The sequence below is a fragment of the Balaenoptera musculus genome, chromosome 7 (genome assembly GCF_009873245.2).
Source record: "Balaenoptera musculus isolate JJ_BM4_2016_0621 chromosome 7, mBalMus1.pri.v3, whole genome shotgun sequence".
Lineage (NCBI taxonomy): Eukaryota > Metazoa > Chordata > Mammalia > Artiodactyla > Balaenopteridae > Balaenoptera > Balaenoptera musculus.
In genome coordinates, this window is record NC_045791.1 from 63,253,065 (window position 1) to 63,262,777 (window position 9,713).

Here is a 9,713-nt window from a genome sequence, read left to right on the forward strand (position 1 = left end):
TTATTGCTAGATCAACTGCATTGTGATTTTTAAAACTACCTCAGCAATTCATTCTCTCCCAAAAAACAGTCACCAAAGAACACAAGACTCAATAATATGACATATCAAAAGGCCTTAATCTAAATCACTATATAAGGGGTTAGGAAAGCTAATTTAATCTGTTTTAACTATGATGATAAATTCAAAATGCAAAAAACATACCTATTTTACTACAGAGATTAAATTACTTTTAGAATTCATTTTGTTGATGTGTTTTGCATAAACTTAGAAAAAGCCTAAATGAGAAATTTTTCTACCTCCTCCCTCCGATATTTACAATTATCTTCTCTTAGGATCAAAGCCATGGCTTTCTTATATTCTGCTCTGTTTTCAGAACCCAGCGCATGTATGTATAATATATACTCTAATTAACAACCAGCAGTATCATTCTACATTGTTATATTTGTTAAAATTAATTTGCCAGTAATTCAACTGTGATAAGAATTGTTGGCTAGAAGTTATACTCATATTTTTTCTTTTTTATATTCTTTTATTGTTATTATTTTGAGGTGTACAACGTAATGATTCGACATTTGTATACATTGTGAAGTGATCACGGTAAATTTAGTTACCATTGAACACATGTTTAGTTGACAGTGCAACCAAGGGCACTGAATCAACAAATATCAAACTTAGCATGTCCAAAACTGAACTTATATTTCTCTTTCAAATGTGTTCTTCCTTAGAATTTACACTTTGTTAAGGGAGTTATTCTAAGGGTTCAACTAAAAATTTGGAGTCATCATAATTCCCTCTTCATTGTCCCTAAGCCATCAATCAGTCATTTCATCTACATATTCTACCTCATCTTTATATCTAGATTCTGTGCTCTTCACAGATCTCTACTGTATTATTTCAGCCCTTTATCATTTCTGACCTGCTATTTTACAGCAATCCTTCAGTCTCTTTGCTTACATTTAAATATAATTTTAATTTTACTCTATAGAAGTTATACTCATTTTATGCCTCAAAATTTGTAGCAGATGATCTATAAGTTTAATTAGCAGATTTTGTAATGCTTAGAGGGTATTATAATAGATATGGAAATTTTTAGAAGTTAGTAATTTTCATTGTACACTTAAGGTAGCTTTACTTATCAAGAAAGCACCTAGTCCTTTGAAAGGAACTTTCTCAGAGAATTTTTATGACTTCATAATTTCTTTTTTCTCCATTCAGTCCCTATGACAGACTTCCCCCGAAAGATCTTAATCAGAAATAACATCAGGCACCAGTAGATGGCAGTGAAAAATAAGCAGAGACGTAGAAGGTATTTCATTACTCAGAAAATGCTGTTTCTACTTCAGTACTGAATGAGAATTCACACAGCCCAGTTTGCCTTTGTTTTTCACCAAAAATCCTGAATATCAGTCCCATACATTTGACTATGAGAAACTGCAGAGAAACTAACACTGTACTTTGCATCCAAAAGTTTATAATCTAGCATAGCAACTAAGACAAAGAAATACTCAAGCGTGTGAATGATACGAAAGAATAAATTTAAGACAGTCATATAGGCATATATACTACTGCAGACAAGTAAACATATATACATATATTGAGGCTCAGTGATTCCCATTCATGACAAATGCTGCCTAGATAACAGTGTACATGGATTTCTTTTAAGAAATTATAAAACATTAAACTGTACTAATAATATTTTAATTTTTTTATTCAAAGGCTCCTCAGGATTTTTGGTGTTTTAATACTGCTTTAATTAATGAAATAAGAGGTTCAGTGTTTGGGTAAAAAGAGCTGAGCCCTGGTTTAAGAAATGTGTTTCCTGGATTCTAGTTTTGGCCCAACTACTTATTAACTCCAAGTTTGGACAAACCACTTTATCTCTCTGTACCCTGATCAACTCCTTTGCTCAGTGGTAAAACTATCTCTTCTTTCTACTTCATCGGGTAGTTATGTAGACAAAATGAGATAACGTGTTTAAAAAAAGAAAAAAAGAAACATATGCAGGCAACAGAAATCAAGAAAGTGAGAAATTTTGTAGGACAGATGACATAGTTTCTTTAAAAAAAGATAGCAAGAAAAAAATACAGACGGAAGGGTAATCTATAGATTAAAAGAGAGATTAGAGAGAGGGGCTTTTGAGTTATATTAGCTAAAGGCAATGTATGGACTTTATTAAGATTTTGATTTGAACAAACAGACTGCAAAAAATTTTATGAAACAGTTGGGGATATTTAGAACACTAAGTGTATATTTGATATTAAACAAGTATTCAATGAAGGGGAATTTTTTTCAGGTATGTTAATGGTATCAACAAAATGAAATGTCTGGGATTTGCTTGAAAGTAATTCAGTGACTAGGATGTGGAGGAAAACGAAATAAAACATAACCAAAAAAGGGAAAAAATAATAATCTAGGGGCTGGAAGTGGTTGTTAATGAAATAAGACTGTGATATCTTATTAACTATTGGAGCTGAATAAAATGGACAAATTAGGGTTTGGTATAGTATTCAACTTTTTCTATTTCAAAATTTCCAGAATAAAGTTTTTAAATAACTAAGTTTAATTTTTAAAAAGCAACATATTGCCTTTATAACGAAGATATTACCGAACTTTTATGCAGAACACCAAATGACAAATTTGTAATCATCTCTTTGCCAGGTATAAATCCGTTTGCTGAATTAGGAAAGGTAGGAAAATTACTACAGGATAAAGATGGAATTGGTTGGCACTAAGTAGGACTCTTTTGGAAGAGAATATGTGCAATTCATTTCCCTTTCATTCCTCCCTCCCAGCTTGGAACCTGAGAGCCATTTCACTGTTTAGAGCCTGTGTAATTGGCCCGAGCTGTCAGAATGCTTGAAAATTATGATGCTGTTTCCTCACTCAGGTCATAAGACTGAATTCTCACACAGAAAGAATTGACTAGAGATTGTCTAGTCGAACCAGACTAATAAAACTAAAGACTGATGGTACACAGAAGTCTCACCATCTTCTGCAAGAGTGACCTGAGGGGCAGGGTACATCATCTCCCTAAAGTGACCTTCTCTGCTGTTCCTAAGGGCCATTTCCTTGCCTGGCAGCGCCTAGCCCATGCCCTTGATGGATACCGCAGCTTTGAATTGCCAGCCGTCAGTGCCTGCTACTCTCAGGGATGCTCTTTCCTGAACTGAATCTCTCTTTCCAGCCCTGGATCAATTGATCTCTTTCTCTCTCTGCAGCCCAGCAGTTTGCTGTTATTCTCTCAGTACTGCTTCTATACAAAAACTTGTGTGTATGAGAAACTAGACTTTTTCCCTATAAACAGCACTGTAAGAGAGTTTTGTGCATTGTGCAGCATCTATTCGAAAAGACGATTCTGAACACCTTTGAATAATAGTATTCATTTCAGAAACATGGTATACAGTAAACTGTTGTATAATTAATGTATGAAATGGACTCACATGGATTCTAGTCTGGGATATATTCAATACAACCCCCGTCCCCTCAGCTCCTTCCTTCTGTGTTCTAAGGCAGAGCACAGGCTTCCCCTTGGCTTCGGATGTGCTTCCATAGTCCTCGGAGTCACAGTTTTTCTTACCCTTGCCCTGTCTTCTTGAGTAGCGTCCATCATTCCTTCTGATGTTACATGAATTTAGTTCTCGAGGGAACCTAAGAGCAACTCTCAAGATTCTTTGCATGTCCCAGCCATGAGGTACACATGCACACATACAAATTGGGCCCAGAAACATTCTTAGGTAAGCCATCATGCCCCAAGTTGGAGGCACAAATTCAGTCCTACTGAGTCTAGTAGCTTTTAAAAAGGAGATTCCCTTGGTTTGAGAGGAGAAAATTGGGAAGGATTCAAGCACCTACATTTTTGCTGTAATATTATTTTCAGATTTCACAACAGTCTATGAATAATTATTTTTAAAGACTATGAAGAGAAAGTGCTGCTCATATCAGGAGGTGAAAACTCCAGTGGAAGTAGTGGGGATAAAGGGGTCAGAATGCGTAGGATCTCTGCAACAGAGACCAGTGATTTGGAAGTCTGTTTGAAGGAATTAGTGATAGTGGTAATTTGATAATGATCACCTGTTTCCTCTTGCAATACAAAAGATTAAACTGGGGTGCTGCTTAATAGGTAACACCAACATGGTAAAGTTCAATTTGAAACAAAATTATCTCCAAAAATCTCTTATGCATTGAAAAAAATATTGGCTGGGATCAGCTAAGGAACAGATTCACCTAAGCACAGTCTTAGTGTTTCCTACAACCGCAGTCCTATATCCAAATCAGTTGCAGCCCCACTGGTCACATGAACACCAGAGGGGATGATGCATAGTCACCGTGTTACCACTTTCCGTATTCAGTCCAGCTCCAGCAAGGGACACATCACCCACTAGTTTTGGGGGCTTCTGCTTCTTAAGGCTCTAGAAATTGGGAAAGGAAATATCTGCTTTATCTACTGTTGACCTGGTGTTTTGATTTCCAAATAGTTTACAAGTTCTGCTGTTCAAGAAGTTCAGGCAAACCTATGAACTACTACCAAACAGTCCGTGAGTTAGAACAAAAATGTGCTTGTCAAAGCAACAGACTCTAGATTTATGTCTTTCTATGCAAGACCACTACTGAAGGCCTACATGCTTGGTCTTGCCAATTGAAAAGTCAAAGAAATCTAATTTAGTCTAAATGGGTATAGGAATGAAGGTAGTCACTTGAGATTTAATAGGCAAAGATTATCTCAGGAGTTAGATGCCTCTTAGTTGAACTAATGATTAGTAGAAAACTAAGACATACTCCTTCACTATAATCTCAGGTGTAAGTGTAACAAATATTTTAAAGGGCCACTATTTAGCGAACATGAGAGAAAACTAGAGTAAAAATAAGAAAGGATAAATAAGAAGTATTAAAAGTTGAAAATTACCTAGAAAGTAAGGATGGAGAGTTGAAATATTATCTCAGAAGGAAAAATGTTCGCAATGGGTAGTAGTTCTAAGTTCTCCACCTTTTAGAGATTGTTTAATGCTGCTATGAATATGGGTGTACAAATATGTCTGACACTCTGCTTTCAGTTCTTTTGGATATTTACCTAGAAGTGGAATTTCTGGATCATATGGTAATTCTATTTTTAATTTTTTGAGGAATCCCATAATGTTTTCCATAGTGGCTGCACCGTTTTACATTCCCATCAACAGTTCACAAGGGTTCGAATTTCTCTAACTCCTCACCAACCCTTGCTATTTTCTCTTTGATAATAGCCATCCTAATGAATGTGAGGTGATACCTTTTGGTTTTGATTTGCGCTTTGAGTTTTTTAATTATTACATTTTCCATACAAAAATATTTTGTGGAAGTTGGCTAATTTATATTTTCATACTTCATTTCATAGTATTTTCCCACCTGGATTCATCCTTCAAACTCAAACTCTGTCTTCCTCTATGAAGCTTTTGCTGACTTCTTTACTCCACATTGATTTCTAAATTTCTAAAAATATCTCACTCTCTACCACATAATTTAGCATTTGTTTAGAAGAAAGCATAAGCTTTCATTCAGCACTTTACTATTCTCCAATTATTCTATATGTTGTCTTCCAAAGTAGATTGTTAGATCTTCAGGAGCAAAAGAAATTTGTTTTTTACTTATGACCCTCAAGAGTCACTAACGTACTTTAGGGGGCTAAATGCTTGGTATTCATTTAGTTTGCATGACTTTCTACATGTGAAATTTGAGAAGTTTGTAAAGTAAGTATTTTGGCCTTATAGAACTGAACAATACTTAGATGTATTTAAATCTGCTATATAAAATGTCAAATGTATAAACAACAAGGTCCTATTGTATAGCACAGGGAACTATATTCAATATCCTGTAACAAACCATAATGGAAAAGTATATGAAAAAGAATACACACACACACACAAACGCAAATATATATCTGAACCACTTTGCTCTACACCAGAAACTAACATGTAAATCAACTATACTTCAGTAAAAAATAAAATAAAATAAAATGTCAAATGTAAAAGCCATTATCTAATGAAGCATGGTTTCCCTTTTTTTAAAAATAAATTACAGGGCTTCCCAGGTGGCGCAGTGGTTGAGGATCTGCCCCCCAATGCGGGGGACATGGGTTCGAGCCCTGGTCTGGGAGGATCCCACATGCCACGGAGCGGCTAGGCCCGTGAGCCACAACTACTGAGCCTGCGCATCTGGAGCCTGTGCTCCGCAGCCGGAGAGGCCGCGATAGTGAGGGGCCCGCGCACCGCGATGAGGAGTGGCCCCCACTTGCCGCAACTGGAGAAAGCCCTCGCACAGCAACGAAGACCCAACACAGCAAAAATAAGTAAATAAATAAATAAATTAATTAATTAATTAAAAAAATAGTGCTCCTTTAAAAAAAAAAATAAAATAAAATAAAATAAATTACAACAGTATAATCATGCCTTCTAGCAACAAGAATCAAATAACTTTAGTTGCTCAATATATCAATTACATAATAACCTTAGCTGCTTAATGTATCAGTTATATTGCCTGCTATGCTGAGTCGTTTTTTACATTGCCTTTGCTTTATTCTCTATCTTACTTCTTCCAAGTAACTGTATCCCTTCTCCCCTTCTGTCCAACTATCCTTAGTCTTTCTCTCTTGTTCACTTTTTAAATTTTATGACTATTTTTTTTATTACTTTTAAATTTTATTACTATTTTCTAGTAAATATTTTTTAATATTCTTCATTTGGGATAAAATATACACTACATAAATTCAGTGGATAAATACCCACACACAGATTTACCCTACATGAAATGTGTTCCCTCAGAAGTGGGCCAATTCATCCATTATGGGATCAAGCCATAAAAACTGAATCCAAGCAGTAATTCTCAATTTAAAAAAAGAAAGTCCAGAGCCTCATTTTCAGTCCTCCTTAATCATAACTAGTTGGCAACAAACGTTGGCATTTCTTGGTGTGAATAAGCCTTAACATAAAAACTCCTCACAGTCTCAAGAGTTAGAATTTAAGGGAGAAATGTATTCAGGTGGCCATTTATACACAGTATTTTAAATACCATTTTGGCCAAATGAATATCAAGTGAGTTGCTGTCAAGTGAAATTTTAAAAGCACATAAATATCTTGAAATTTAAAAGTTCAGCCCGGGGACTTCCCTGGTGGTCCAGTGGTAAGGAATCCACCTTACAATGCAGGGGACGTGGGTTCCATCCCTGATGGGGGAACTAGGATCCCACATGCCGCAGGGCAGCTAAGCCTGCACACCACAACTACTGAGCTCACGTACCTCAACTAGAGAGCCCACGTGCCGCAAACTACAGAGCCCACATGCCCTGGAGCCTGCGTGCCACAACTAGAGAAGAGAAAATCTGTACAACACAGCTAGAGAGAAGCCCACGCTCCACAACAAAAGATCCCGCATGCCTCAACGAAGATCCCACATGCCACAACTAAGACCAGACACAGCCAAAAATAAATAAATTTTTTTTAAAAAATGGTGTGATGAATTGGGAGATTGGGATTGACATGTATACACTGATATGTATAAAATGGGTGACTAATAAGAACCTGCTGTATAAAAAAAATAAATAAAATTTAAAACTAAAAAAAAAAAAAAATTTCAGCCCAGCTAGAGGTCATTATGTGTCCTGACACTATGCAGGGGAAAATAGATTTGTCCATGATGATTATATAGCTATTAACAGAATATTGGCCCAAACTACTCCAATTCCATGTCTCATCTTGAAGATACTCTTCAAACTGGCCTCTTCTGTGAAATTTTCCTTGACATGTGAAACCTGGCTCCATTAACGACTACTATATTCTGCCTCTCACTTCTTTTCTGCTTAATAAATCCAGCATCCAGGCATACATATTATACACAGTGTTTTGAGACACTCAAATATAATGTGGATAAGACACTTCAAAAACAGGAACATAGTCATTATGAGATGCAATAAGACTTCTAGTCAGAATTTATAGAATCATGTTTTAATTAATTGCAACATGGGTATAAAATAGATGTTTAAAAGTCCAAAGTGCATCTCACATTTCAACAATGGATGTTTAAAGTGTTTGTAAATTATATTTTGCATTTGACTAAGTACTGAAAATGTGAATTTTAAATTAAATTCTAAACAGTATTCTAGAGAATCAGAAAATTGGATTCTAACACTCACTGTGTAAGTTTAGGCCTGTCCACTTATCTGTTTTCTTGATCTAGACTGCATGAACCTTGAAGGCTAGGACTGTATCAGCATTCAACACATTTTTGGAGAATAAATGAATGAAAGAAAAAATAGGTATGCAAGTCCACTTATAAGCAATTCTCACAAATGTATATAAACCATCAATGAACAATTGTTCTTTAAACTCTATGCTGTGATCTTTCCGTTTTCATTAGAATTAACTGCATCAGCTGAAGTATGTGTTTTATTGAATTAACTAAGTTTACACTACTGTAGTTGGTTATCTTCGTGAGAGGGGTTTGAGGGTATGGAACAGGATAATATTTTGAAGTCCAAAAATAATGTAAAAGACATATTCTTTTTTTCCCCCAAAGTTTTTCATTACCAACCCTGGTAGAATTGGTTGGCTTCTTTTACAGCTTCATGTTTGGTCCCTCAAATTAATGTCCAAAAAAAGTTCCATCCATGGATTTGGTGTTTAACATATCCCATTTTTTGAAAGAACAACTCTTTGCACCCCACAAACTACAGAACTATTGACTTAAATCAGTCCATCTGAAATGCAAGCCGGTTTCTTTCTTGATAAATTACAAGACTGTAATCTCTAAGTGAGTACAGGTTAGGTTCAACTCTTCCACTCATGGAACACTGTGATCCTCTTTGTCATCCTTCCTTTGGCCTGCCTGAATAGGAATCATTTATGAGCTAGCTGTATGAGTTCAACATAACCAATATCATTCAACAAAAATTTATTGAGCACTTATAATGTACAAGGCTTTGATCTAGGCATTTAAGATAAAGTATATTTCTTCATCTCATGAAGATTTGATTCTCTCAGTGAGAGACAGACAATAAACACTTAGCATAAGTAAGTGTTATAGTATGTTACAAGTATGTTATAGAATAGAGAAAAAGGTAGAACAAGGTAAGAGGGATTGAGAGTACAGGGGCAGCAGCAGGAGGGTTGCAGTATTAAATAAGATAGGCAGGGAGAGTCTGCCTTTGAAGGAGACTATCTGTGGGTGGAGCATATCAGTAGTGAGAATAGCTAAAGAGCAGGCTCCAACACATGCTAGGCAAGTTCAAGGAACAGTAGGGAGGCTACTGTGGCTGGAGAGGAGTAAGCTACTGGAGAGTAGTAAGGTTTGAGGAGAAACTGAGAATTGGGAGCCAGACCATAGAGGGCCTTGCAGGTCATTATAAGCACTTTAACTTTTACTCAGCATGAAACTGTTAAATTCCAGAACCAAACAGAAGGCCCTAAAACCTTCCAGACAAGAAACACACATACACATACACAAAAACACACGCACTAAGTTACCTACAGAAGAACAAGCACCAGACTGTAACTGGAACTCTGGATATGTTGGAAAACTGTGAAGGAAAGACTTTCAAGTTCTGAGAGGAAAATATTTTTAACCTAGGCTTCTATACACACCTACCCAGACACAAATAGCAGGCAGGTAATAAAGATGTTTTCTCGGGAATTCCTTGGTTAGGACTCCACGCTTCAGGGGGTTCGATCCCTGGTCAGGGAACTAAGATC